The sequence below is a fragment of the Emydura macquarii genome, unplaced genomic scaffold, assembly GCF_026122565.2.
Source record: "Emydura macquarii macquarii isolate MOO-44397 ecotype Brisbane River unplaced genomic scaffold, CSIRO-AGI_Emac_v2 contig_1253, whole genome shotgun sequence".
Classification (NCBI taxonomy): domain Eukaryota; kingdom Metazoa; phylum Chordata; order Testudines; family Chelidae; genus Emydura; species Emydura macquarii.
In genome coordinates, this window is record NW_027131390.1 from 19,344,673 (window position 1) to 19,357,773 (window position 13,101).

Consider the following 13,101-nt stretch of genomic DNA (forward strand, 5'->3'; position numbering starts at 1 on the left):
CATCGGTAGTCAAGTGAGCTGCCACATTGTAATCAATGCAACATAGGTTCTTATACTGCAGTCATCACTGCAGTATATGAGGAATGAACAAGACATTGTCACACGAAATCAACAGGACTGCTTGCATGACTAAACAATATTCACGTGTGTAAGATCTCCAAAATCAAGATTTTAGAATGGAAATCTCATTTAACATCAGGCTCAGTGGGACACTTCTAGGACCTATTGTTGCCAACGTGGAAGGGATACTTTGTCTCTTCCGTTTTTGGCTCCCCCAGAAACATGCCAAATGAAAAATGGCGGTATAAACTCCTGCAAAAGTGAACTGACCTTTTCCTAACCTCAGAAAGGTTGGGTGTGAGTTTGGGGTGAAAACATGGCCTCTTTCTTTGTGCAGACTGCTCTGCCCATCCCTAGTCATATCTCTTTGTCTGCTTCTCATAACAGGAAATCAAACAGATTTATTGGTCTGGGTTCCTCTTTGAAACACCTCTGAGTAGCTGAGTGTGGCTGCTTTGAGCTGAAAGCTTTTGACAAGTTGGGAAGCGTACAGTAGATTAGATTTCTGGTTTTTTGGATTGACTTATTTTTTCTCCTGTCAAGGAGGCCCCAGATATGCAAATATGAGCTATTGCCCAACTCATCAGGCTTGGACCCCTGCCCTCCTTTTTTGTCTCCCAGCCTTCTTCTCTTACTAGGGACTGACCAGCTCTGCATTTTCAGCTCTGATCCCATGTCTCTGTGGGATCCTCATTTTCCATTTCTCATGGCTGCCAGGTCAGACTATGAAAGGACTTCTGACCTCATGTCTGCCGGAAAATATATCAGCCTTCCCCCTTAACAAGTTTTGAGGAAGGTTGATGACTGTAGAGGGATCAGCAACATCCCAGCTCCCAAACTCTAATGAGACATTAGTTGGAATAAATAACCTTCATTAGTGTTTCACTTTAAAATGATTGACCTCCTGGCTTTAAGATGTCTATTGCATAAATTGTATTTTGTTCCCTTTCTCCCCATAGGCGGCACTAATATCAGTAGCACACACCATACCACAAATCCATTTTCCACCCCTTCCTTCTCCCAGTAGAAAGATTAAGTCAGGATTATCTTGTGGTCAAGGCATAGGACTGGGAGTCAGAAGCCTGGGTCCTACTCCTGATTGTGCCACCCACCCCCTGTGTGATGCTGGACAAGCTACTTCAGTTCTCTGCACCTCAGTTTCCCCACCTGTAAAATGGAGGGAATGAAACTTACTATTATGAAGATTAGCTTGGTAATGTTAGTAACCTGCTTTGAGATTCTTGGACGCAAGGTGTTATTCTTAAGGGAAGAGTGTTTTTGATTCGCGTTCTGCAGAGAAAGGCCACTTTTAATGGTGTCTCTTTTCCCACCACTGAATCAATCCCAATCATAAACACCATCACAAACCGCTGGGGAACTAGAGTCCATTTTCTATGCTCTCAGAACATTTTTCTGTTCGGTCTCAAATCTTTTATTCAGCACATCTGCAAAGAACTTGTAGATGTGTTTTTCACTAAAGAAATAGCTTTAAGGTCAAATATGGACGGTTGCAAAAATATCATATTTGCTTGGGTGTGAACTCTGAGTTTTGCATACAGATTATTTGTGTATATGTGTGTGAGAGAGAGAGACTGTGTGTGCATGTGTGCGTGAGAGGGACAGAGAGAAAGTGTATGTGTGTGTGTGTGTAGGGGGTTGGTTAATACCCTTTAATATTAACAGAATTTTCTGTACTCTTGGTGAAATGATGAACATATTAAATGTCATTTAAATTATCTTTCCTAACAAGAAATAGCAATTTTTTAAAACTAGATCTAATTAAAATAATGATTTACATGAGTGGCAAATGAATTCCTAATCCCACAATTACTTTACTGCATGGTGCTATTAAATATTACTTGAAACCTAAAACGAGTTGAAATGATTCATCAAATGACATAATTATTTATGAGACTTAAGCAATTATTTACTTAAAACCAAAGGGGTTTGCTGAAAAAACCTCCAGTCATTTTTTTCCCATAGTGCCATATAACCCAATTATAGTGGCGATTGTGATTAATTATGGGAATGGCAATTTAAAAATTAAAACAAGTTTTTTTAAAAGTGCGGGGTTTTTTGTTTTGTTTTCAGTGAGCTGAACAAGTTTAGGTCTCATTCTGTCTTGAAATGAGAGGCTGTGATTAGTGGTTGTAGCAGGAGACTGGGAGTCAGAACTTCCAGCTCCTAGGCCTTGGCTCTACTACTAGGTGACTTTGGACTAGTCATGTCTCCTCTCAGAGCCAGAGGTGTCCATGACTGAAGATGTTTCTGACTCCCATTGAAATCAGTGGGTAGCAAGCACTTCTGCACTTTTTAATATTGCGGGGCTGCCCTGCGGTCTTCAGGGGTGCTTAGAATTTCCACTGCTGTAGCCCCAGGCTCTTCTTAAGATCAACCCCAGCTCCCACATACCCCCTACACCCAGGCTTGGAGGGGGACCTCAGTGGACAGTCTATAGCTGTCTTCCTCAGTTCCTGTGCTGAAGGAATTCTTCTCTGGCTGGATCTGGAGCTTTTAGAGCATCTTTATGCTGCTCCATCCCTTTTACCTGGTGTCAAGGGGCCAGAGCGGGAGTGTGAATCTCACCCACTTTGTTCATGGGCCTAATAGACTGCCCACTAAAGTCAACAGGAGCTTTTCCGTTTATTTGCAGAAATTCCCCCCATTGCTAAAGATCTCCAGCAGTGCCAGCAATCTTGGGAGGGCTAGTGTTGATAGGGCTTTGCAACCAGGGCCCCCACATGCGGGGGGAAAGGATACATTTTACCGGGGCCTGGAGGCCCTGGGGGACCTGGAGGCCCTGGGGAGCCTGGCCAAGACTGCAAGCCCCAGGGGTATGTGTGTGGGAGGAGGCCCATGTTATAAGTTTGTACTGGGTCCGAAAAAATTATGCTTGGGCCCTGTCTGCAACCACTGCCGTTTGCCATCTAGTCGTACTCTGAACAGGGTTAGATATATCGGTGTTAAAAACATTGGTGGCTGCAGGAGCCTTACCTGTCGTAGGAGTCCTAATGTTAACAATGGTGGGGATTTTTATACCAAAACCACTAGGGTAGACAAGCCAACATGTTTCTCTGATAACTCCTTCCCCTCAAACACACTTCCAGAACAGAAGCTCCTTGTACCACTGCTCATTTGTGTGTGTGAGGGATGGTGCAGGAAGGGAATCCATTGTTAACAACTGTCAGAATCCAAATAAATTTCTGGTCAGACTTTAAATTATGCATCTCAAATACAGATTTAATAAGACAGGTCGGTGTGTGGGTTTTTTTTTAAAAAAAAAAGCATTAAAAAGAACTGATGTGAATTCCGAGCTTATGAAACCGATGGACTAGCAACACCGACAAGCGTTCAGCAGGTGTATGAGCTTCCTTTGCATGGAGCTTGGCAGTGCACCTCAGTCTAGATCTACAACAGCCCTCTTCTGCTGTGCCAATAGCACCTCAATCATGAGCGCAACAGCCTCTGCTATACCAATCCTGGTTTCTCCCAAATAGTTCTACCAGTTAGAAAGGCCAAGGCACAACATGAGATTAAACTAGCTAGAGACATTAAGGATAACAAGAAAACATTCTACAAATACAATAGAAGCAAGAGGAAGACCAAGGACAGGTTAGGCTCATTACTCAATGAGGAGTGAAATACAATAAGAGAAAATGTGGAAATGGCAGAAGTTCTAAATGACTTACTTGTTTCAGTTTTCGCCAAAAAGGTTAGTAGCAATTGGACATCTAACATAGTAAATGCCAGTGAAAATAAGATAGGATCAGAGGCTAAAATAGGGAAAGAACAAGTTAAAATTACTTAGATAAGTTAGATGTCTTCAGGTCACCAGCACTTGATGAAATACATCCTAGAATACTTAAGGAGCTGACTGTGGAGATATCTGAGCCATTAGTGATTGTCTTTGAAAAGTCATGGAAGATGGGGGAGATTTTCCAGAGGACTGGAAATGGGCAAATATAGTGCTAGTTAATAAAAAGAGGAATAAGGAGAACCTGGGGAATTACAGACCAGTCAGCTTAACTTCAGTACCTGGAAAGATAATGGAGCAAATAATTAGGTAATTAATTTGCAAACATCTAGAAAATAATAAGGTGATAAGTAACAGTCAGCATGGATTTGTCAAGAACAAAGCATGTTAAACCAACCTGATAGTTTTCTTTGACAGGGTAACAAGCCTTGTGGATGGGGGGAAGCGGTAGATGTGATATATCTTGACTTTAGTAAGTCTTTTGTTACTGTCTCACATGACCTTTTCAGAAACAAACTAGGGGAATACAATCTAAATGGAGCTACTGTAAGAGAGTGCACAACTTCTTGGAAAACTGTTCCCAAAGCATAGTTATCAGTAATTCACAGTCAAGTTGGAAGGGCATATCACGTGTGGTCCTGCAGGGATCAGTTCTGGGTCCAGTTCTGCACAATATCTTCATCAATGATTTAGACAATGCCATAGAGAGTACACTTATAAAGTTTGCAGATGATACCAAGCTGGGTGGAGTGTAAGTGCTTTGGAGGATAGGATTAAAATTCAAAATGATCTGGACAAACTGGAGAAACGGTCTGAAGTAAATAGGATGAAATTCAGCGAGGACATATACAAAGTTACTCCACTTAGGAAGGAACAATCAGTTGCACACTTACAAAATGGGAAAAGACTGTGTAGGAGGGAGTACTGTGAAAAGGGATCTAGGAGTCATAGTGTATCACAAGCTAAACATAAGTCAACAGTGTAACACGGTTGCAAAAAAGAGGAAACATCATTCTGGGATGTATTAGCAGGAGTGTTGTAAGCAAAATACAAGAAGTAATTCTTCCGCTCTACTCTGCATTGATTATCACTCAACTGGAGTATTGTGTCCCTTCTGGGCGCCCCATTTCAGAAAAGATATGGACAAATTGGAGAAAGTCCAGAGAAGAGCAACAAAAATGATTAAAGGTCTAGAAAACATGACCTATGATGGAAGACTGAAAAAATTTTGTTTGTTTTGCCTGGAGAAGAGAAGACTGAGAGGGAACATGATAACAGTTTTCAAGTACATAGAAGTTTGTTACAAAGAGGAGGGAGAAAAATTGTTCTCCTTAACCTCTGAGGACAGGATAAGAAGCAATGGGCTTAAATTGCAGCAAGAGTAGTTTAGGTTGGACATTAGGAAGAACTTCCTAACTGTTAGCATAGTTAAGCACTGAAATAAATTGCTTAGGGAGATTGTGGAATCTCCGTCATTGGAGATTTTTAAGAGCATATTAGACAAACACCTGTCAGGGATGGTCTAGATAATGCTTGACCCTGCAATAAGTGTAGGGGACTGGACTAGATGACCTCTCAAGGTTCCTTCCAGTCCTATGATTCTATGGTTCAGTGCGCCTCAATCCTGACTGCAGCAGCCTCTGTTGTACTAGTCCAGGGCTCTCCCAAACAGTTCTATCAAAGCACTTTGATCCTGACCGCAGCAGCCTCTGCTGTACCAATGCTGGGCACCCTCAAACAACTCTGCCATTGCACCTCAGTCTTGATGTGCAGCATTATCTCTACACCTGTTCTGAATCCTTGGAGGGATATCTCTAAGTATACTTCGTTCCTGACCTGCAGCACCTCCTGCATCCCACACCTTGACCCTCCATCTCCACAAGGATCTGTCAATATACCTCAGTGCTCTCCATCTGCTGTCTTGGCCACCCTTCCTCCTGAGATGAGTTTTTTCAATTTAATCAGAAGTCAAAACTTTAGCAGTTCCTGTTCTGTGACCACATTTGAAACACACAATGTTCAAGTAGATTTAAAATTAATTGAAATGGCTGTTCCTCTTTTCTAGTTTAAAGCGCTACTGTATTTCTAGCTTCTCTTTGCTGATGTGTAAATGCTAGTGTGGGAGCTGACCTGAATAACTAAAGACTTCCCCACTGCTGCACTGTGAAGATGAATCAAAAGCAGTTCTTCCACTTACTGTAAATTTCAAATGGATTCAAGTGATATACATTTCACTTTCCTTTCCAGTGCTGCATTTAGGCCTTAAGCATTAGAAAGGCAAATAATTTGTACACAGATTGGGCCACTGACCCCAATCAGTCCACATTTGCTGGAAAAGGTTGTATCTTTATTTTATTCCAGGAGTTCCTGTATGTACAAAGAGTGTTGTTATGGGTGTTACAGATGTTGGTTGGAGAAACCAACACCGGCTGCCAGCTAAGTTTGCGGAGATGGCAATGGAGAGTTTCCCTTTTACAGAAGAATGCTCCAGTGACCTCTGATTTGCTCTAGTTTCAAGGATCTCTGACTGAAATGATCCTCAAACACCTGCCCCACTTGTGACTGAACTGAGATCTATATCTCCTTACACACTAGGCACTGTTGTTGATTCATTTTATTCATTAATCACTTAGGACTGATCCAGCAAAACACTTCTGCACATGCTTGAGTCATCTTCACACCGCCTCACAGCACCCACATTCCCACTCACCTCTCTAAAGATTTCTATGGATTTGACAAACAGAAACAGGAAAAATCAAAAACATTTTGGACCAACTAACATGGAATGAATGAGAATCTCCTTAAGATCCTGGAAAAGGAAGACACTAATAACAATAATTTGCACTTTACAGCCACCTTCCATCCAAGGCTTTCAAAACACTTTAAGAACACTGTGGCCACACAAGCCACCTCTGAGGATAAATATTATTATCCCCAGTTCACATCTGGGGAAACAGATGAAGTTACTTGTCCAAAGTCACACAATGACAGTGACATGGCCATGAGCAGAAACCCAGGAGTACTGATTATCAGGCTCTCCCTCTGATGTCTAATGCACACGCCCTCCTGTTCCTTTGGAACATGTTGGTATTGTAACACAAGACCTAGGAGGATGGAATAACTGGAATATAAATTCATCAATTTTCTTATATTGTATACAAAGATTTAAAAAGTTGTAGGCAGTTTTAACCATCCAACTAAGAAGAGTCCTGTGGCTAAAACCACAGACAACTTTTTGGCTTTTTTTGCCTATTAAGATTATTTTTAGACTAATTTTCTCTGTTTTAACTCTCTAATAAGGAGAATGTCTCTCTTTCCAATTCCACCCCATAACAGCACTGTAACAGCTCTGCTTTCTGCCCCTGATCAACTCAGCCAAATTTTTGGAAATTGAGTTTTTTCTTATTTCCTTTTTTTGCTAACCAGAGTTCAAAAGCAAAATGCTTAATGCTGATCTGTTTAATTATTCCCAGAACGTGCACTTTTAGCTCTCTAGTTTTTCAAGGATTGGCACTGCCCTTCTGCCTGTTTTTCTAAAAGAAAAGGCACAAATTTAATCTACCTGCAGGGTTGGCTGGGAGACAGCATGTAAACAACATGCTGCTGCCTTATTTCCCCCACTTCCTTGCTTTTAGAGAGTGGAGAAATGCTACTCCAATAAAAAGTTATGAGGAATGCATAGGATAATTTGGCAAAACCCAACCAGCCCTTACTTATCCCTTTCTAAAATTGCTTTGGCTACTTCCAACAAAATGTGCTTCCAGGAAAGCACAGAGGGCTAAGTGAAGGGCTAAAGCAGGGTGATGGCAGCATGTGGGGATCACATAATATTAGTGAGAAAATTACTCATAATTTGCTAATAATTAGTGGAAGTTTGCCCAGTCTTTTTTTTTTTTTTTTCTCTTTTTTTGACTCACTTTCACAGATTACAATAAGTAAGTCAGTAGGTTCCCTCTCCCTCTGTCTGGCAGCAGAAATTCCCCATTTGAAGGAAAAGATAGGCAGACATCTAATGCACTGATTTCTTTACTTACATCCACTATTCTAAAGCAAGCGTCCCCTCTGCCATGGCCCACACCCAATTAAGTATGGAATACAGAAAATATGGGAGGAGGAAAGTGATACAATCCAATCCACATGCTTGGACAGGATTTCATCAGAATCAACAATTGGATGGAACCCCTCTTTGTTTTTGTAGTTTGTTTTTCTGGTTTGCTTAGCTGGCCAAGATGATGGCTTTGCCTGTATGACGGCTCTTCCAAAATGATAGAAAGAAGATGACTTTTTGATACTCGGTGGAAATCCAGATGCTAATGTGAGAGATGCATTAGTCAGACAGATAAAGAGCTGGATGGATAGATAGATATTGTTTTATTTTAGAGGATCTTGCTTTCACATGTTTGTCTTAGTCCTTGACTAAATGGAGCTTTAGATGAGGCTCATCACACTGGAATTCTCTTCCCCCTGTGGTCTGATCTTCATGACCTGGTGAAGATTCATCTCTCTCCCTAGGCTTTTGCCTACAGGGCTTGTGCTTAGGATGAGGTCCAGTCTTTTTACTTTGAGGAATGTCATTTATTTTATGCAAATAGCTGGCCTGGGAAGATATTATACTCTGTGGTCCAAGCCAGCCTGAGGTCATTGGCCTTTATGCTGGTGCAGAGTGTTAAGTGTATAAGTATAAGGCATAAAAGTGATGAGTGGGCTAGGGAACCAATTCAGGCATGAAATGCTGGGCCCAGCTGCCAAAGTATAGCTACCTAGTGGCAGAAGCAAAGTGTAAGACAGCAGTGCAGGGCTGAACACCTCCTTAGCAAGACAAGGATCATGCTTAAGCCATATCTGTGCACATGTGCACTGTCCACTTCCCATCTCATCCTTATTTTACCCTTCACTCAGAGGGAGCGGGTGAATAAGGAGCCTGAGAATTACTCCTGCTCAGTGTGTGGGGGGAGGGGAAAGGGGGAAGGGTATTTCAAGTGCTTTATCTTGCATTCAGACACAGCCTCCACTCAATCTGCATTACCTGATAGGCACCTCACCAGGGCTTGTGTGCTCAAGCACTGTACAATAGAGCTAATTCCAATTGAACAGAGCCACAGTGAGCAAATGCAGTATCTGCTCGGAAACACTAGGTGGAGTTTAGGAAAGGGGTCAGATGAGAGCAGGATGGGGGAGAGGCAAGATGATGGAGGGTTATTCGTCCCATTTTGTGAGTTAACCTAATGTCTCCAGTACAATCTTCCCTCAAAATATGATGGTAAGAGCCTGCTGCCCGGGGCATAAAGGGCTCTGCAAGAAGCCTGATAAATACAGATTATTTGTGCAAGGGTGAGAATGAAATGCAGCCTGCTTGACCATAAATAATCCCCCCCTTGCTTTGTACTCTAGCCTAGAATACTGTTTTTTCTCCCACATTTTTCATTCTTGGCTGGCTCAGAGGTGCAGCCCCCAGCTGTTTGCTAAGATCACCCTTTTTCCTTGCTCCCTCCCTTCCGAATTCTTCAGGACATTATTCTCTTGAAGCTTTGGCTCTCAATAAGAATTTAATCAAACAAAACAAAATCACAGCAACCCGCCGCTTCTTGGACAGTGTTTGATGTGTAAATACGTGAAGAAGGAACATTCTGGAAATGCGATTGGCTACCTCCTGGCGACTCAAGAGTGCTACCCTGAGCCAATGAAACTCAGCAAGGGGTGTGCGGCGAGATTAAATTCCCTCTGCCGCCAGGGGTGTTGGGAAAATGGGTGGCCAGCGGCACAGGCTAAGGAGGGAGCCACTTCTTAAAGGGGCATTTCTTGAATGGTAGTGGGATCATTCATCAACAGGCCCGTCAACAATTGCTCATTTTCAGGCATGGAGTTTCTGCCTGGTTAGCCTGTTCCCAACAAAAGTCTGTCATGGCTGGCCAGAGGGAGTGGGAGCTACGCTGTGAAATCTGCTTTTGCCTGCTTGTGGTGAGCTGATGCCTGACTTGTAGCTCTGCTTCTCTCGTGGATTCCAGGGCTACCTCAGACTCAGGAAAAATAGCTGATGATATTACTAATGTTATTGTTGTGCATTCTCTCTCAGTGTGCTTTACGCCGTAACTATTTCGACTGCTGCAGCGTAAGTATGTAGACTGCATCTCCAAAGACAGCCTGCATGAAAAAACAGACATTCTCGCCCCCGAGTCGGAACAGAATCAATGCCCCAGCATGATGCCATCTTTCAGAGGGGATATAAAACTGAGGCCCTGATCATTGTGTTCATTACAAATCCAAAAAGATTTTTGATAGTGTGTTAATCCCAATGCTCAAATTCCAGATCCAGTAATTACATTCTGCCGGCAGTTCCAATTGGATAAATTAATCTCCCTTCCTGCACCACTGCCATTTCCAGCTCAGAGGCAGCTGTGAGTCAGTCAGTCACTGGCCCGGTGATCCCTGTATAAAAATCCCATAGAGATTTTTGGCATCTTTCTGGAAGGAAGACTCAACATATAAATATAGAGTGAAACTCTCAGCAATGTATCCTATTTGGGAGCTAGTGAATTTATAATTTGATGCTGATGCTAATGATTAGAGAAAGAATAAGGTGATTTATTTAGGAGTATAAAATACTGCTTAGTAAAGATTCAAGCTAACGAAACCCCTGCCTTTAATTTTTCTGGAGAACAAGTTGCAGATGTTCAGGTCTGAAAATGGAATGAACCCTACACTTCGACTGAAAATGCAAAAGATGGAGAGGCAGGTTGCTGCTGCTGATTATGCTTCAAGAGCAAAACGTTCTTTTTTGATCTACATGGACCCATTTAAGGTTGGCCAAAACAACCCTCCCTCTTAATTCGATACTTTAGCTACAGTCTGCTGCGTAAGTGCATGAGCCAGAAGTGCTACACAGTGGGGACTGGCAAAGGCAGGGATGATTAGATGGGAGTTTTGTGTAATTCATATCCCTGGCAAGTCTAGTTTCCGCTCTACTTGCAGCCACCATATTAAAAACAATTGTGCTCTTTGCCAGATATTTTTCTGTGAACATTCTTCATCTCTGGGATGATCTTTTGTTACCAAAAAAGAAACACCTGCTATTTGTTTTTCCACTGTCTTTACATGAAACATCAGTCTGCCGTTTACCAATCAGCAATATTCCTGGAGCTTTTGGACTTGCTGTATCATGATAGATGGCATTGTTTCTCTGCAATAATTATTCCTGATTAATGCCTTCTGTTGTGTTGTGTTGATCTCTGACAAAGGCTAACGATGAGCAAAATGCTCTGTTTGTATGTTATGCACAAGTACACTGTGTACACACACAAAGATGAAAGGATATGTAAAACAGCTAATAGCCATAGATGGTTGAATCCTGCAATAACATGTTTTCCTTGGATACTCATGAGCATTCGTGCATACGGGTTTTTGTTTGTACAAATGTTTGGGGAATGACTGCTCTTCCACTGAACACCCTTTTTTGCATGCAAACAAGTATCCCCAGTTTAAAATGTATCATCCAGCCAGGCAGCAGAAATCATACCATGTGACCAAGATGACCAGTCATACATGACGAGTAACCAATATACACTCACAATGAACACTGCAAGAACAACTGGCAAGCTGAAAAATTATCATTCACACTACTCAGCTAACAAAGAACATCAGCAACTGGGATCAACTCACAAACAATGTGCTCAAAATAACTGTTTGGTAGAGGCAGAATAAATGTACAGAAATCAGACTGGAAAAGACCCACCGAGACCTTTAGTTCATCCATTTTCTAGTGCAGGATTGCTCTCTACTGTGTATGTTTTTGGGGACCCCGGATTACAATGGGAGATTTGCCATTGACATCAATGGGGTCAGGATTTTATCCTTAGTGTCTCCTTATTCCTTTCCCCACTTATCAGGCAATACGTCTGTGTGAAAGGTGAAAATGAGAAATGCACAATGGCTGGAAGTTGTGGGGCGTAGAAGCACACATGCAATACAATAGTGCATAATGTGGAATATTTTTAGACGTAGAGAGAATAAAGGGAAGGGAAAAAAGCGTTCACTATTGAAACGAAAACAAACCAACATCAGTAACTTTTTCTTTGTTACAGCCTGATTGAAACTCAGGAAGCACAAAAGAAAGCAGAACTAACTTTCACTAAACTCCTTCTCTCCTTCATGATTCAATCTCTTTCTTCCACCAAGCTAAATCAAATAGAAGTGAGGTGGCAAGGCAATGGATGCACAGTGAGATAATGTGGCTATTTTTTACACCTTCCAAGAGATGGAGATTAATAAGTGTGATTCATATATTTATTTCTCCATCTGTCACAAAAGAATCCCCATCAATGCACGTAGCTTGCTTCAGTTTTCCCAGGGCTCCCTTGAAAATAAATCTGTCTCTCAAATGTTCCTGCTACATAAAGGACAATAAATAAAATACAGACTTTGTGGATAAGAGTATTTCTACAGATTAATAGATGACAGAAAAGACATAGGCAGGCGCTCATCTAGTTCCTTTTCTCCCAACCCATGTGGGCCTTTTCCTATCCTTACAGGATGTTCTCCACTGCTTTTTCCAGGTTAGTTTGCAATATCCCAAGGGATGGAGCTTCTAGTACTTCTCTTGGGAAATAATTCCCCAGGCTAATAGAGCTCACTTTTTAGGAATTTGCCTCCCCCCAATATTAAGCCTAAATGTTTCTTTGTTCACTTTCAAACTATTGCTTTTCTCCACACAATGCCAAGGTACAGATTAGAGAGAGAGGAAAAAGATCATATGGTCTGTTCCTTAGATATAATGGTTCATTGGAAACTAATTGGCTTTATGTGACCCAGGCTTAACTTGACACATCTTACTTGTCACCTCACCATTCTGGAATGTGTGTTAACTGTGGTAAGCATAGATAGCCATGGAATGACATGGAGCATGTTTTAAGTATGTCCAGTACAGGGTGATCATCTATGACCAGACACTCTGGAATGTGAATTATCTGTAGAGTGAAAATCCACAACCAAAGACTATATTATAGGTAACCATCTATTACCAGACACTCCGCGATGTGTCTTACATAGCAGCTTGTGATCAGACTCTCTGGGATACAGGCTATATTTTAATATAAGGTGGCCAGGCACTGTGGATTATTTGTTGCACAAATATTTTTCTAGAGTGACCAGAGCAATCTGGAATGTCAGGTCTAGTTCTAAAAGTGCACTCCACTGTTTTAGAACAATGGAGCACAATGGCATTCCCTTTTGGATTGAATTACTTCTTGAATGAACTACGGCTGTCCATCCATGCATAAGTCAGTGCCCCATAA

The 13,101-nt window shown here is 41.8% G+C and overlaps 1 protein-coding gene across 3 annotated transcripts in view; it reads right to left on the reverse strand.

The window, feature by feature from the left end:
* The window catches only part of LOC137153177 (vascular endothelial growth factor receptor kdr-like), a 168,116-nt gene that overhangs the window by 75,292 nt on the left and 79,723 nt on the right, over positions 1-13,101 (reverse strand). The window lies entirely within an intron of this gene.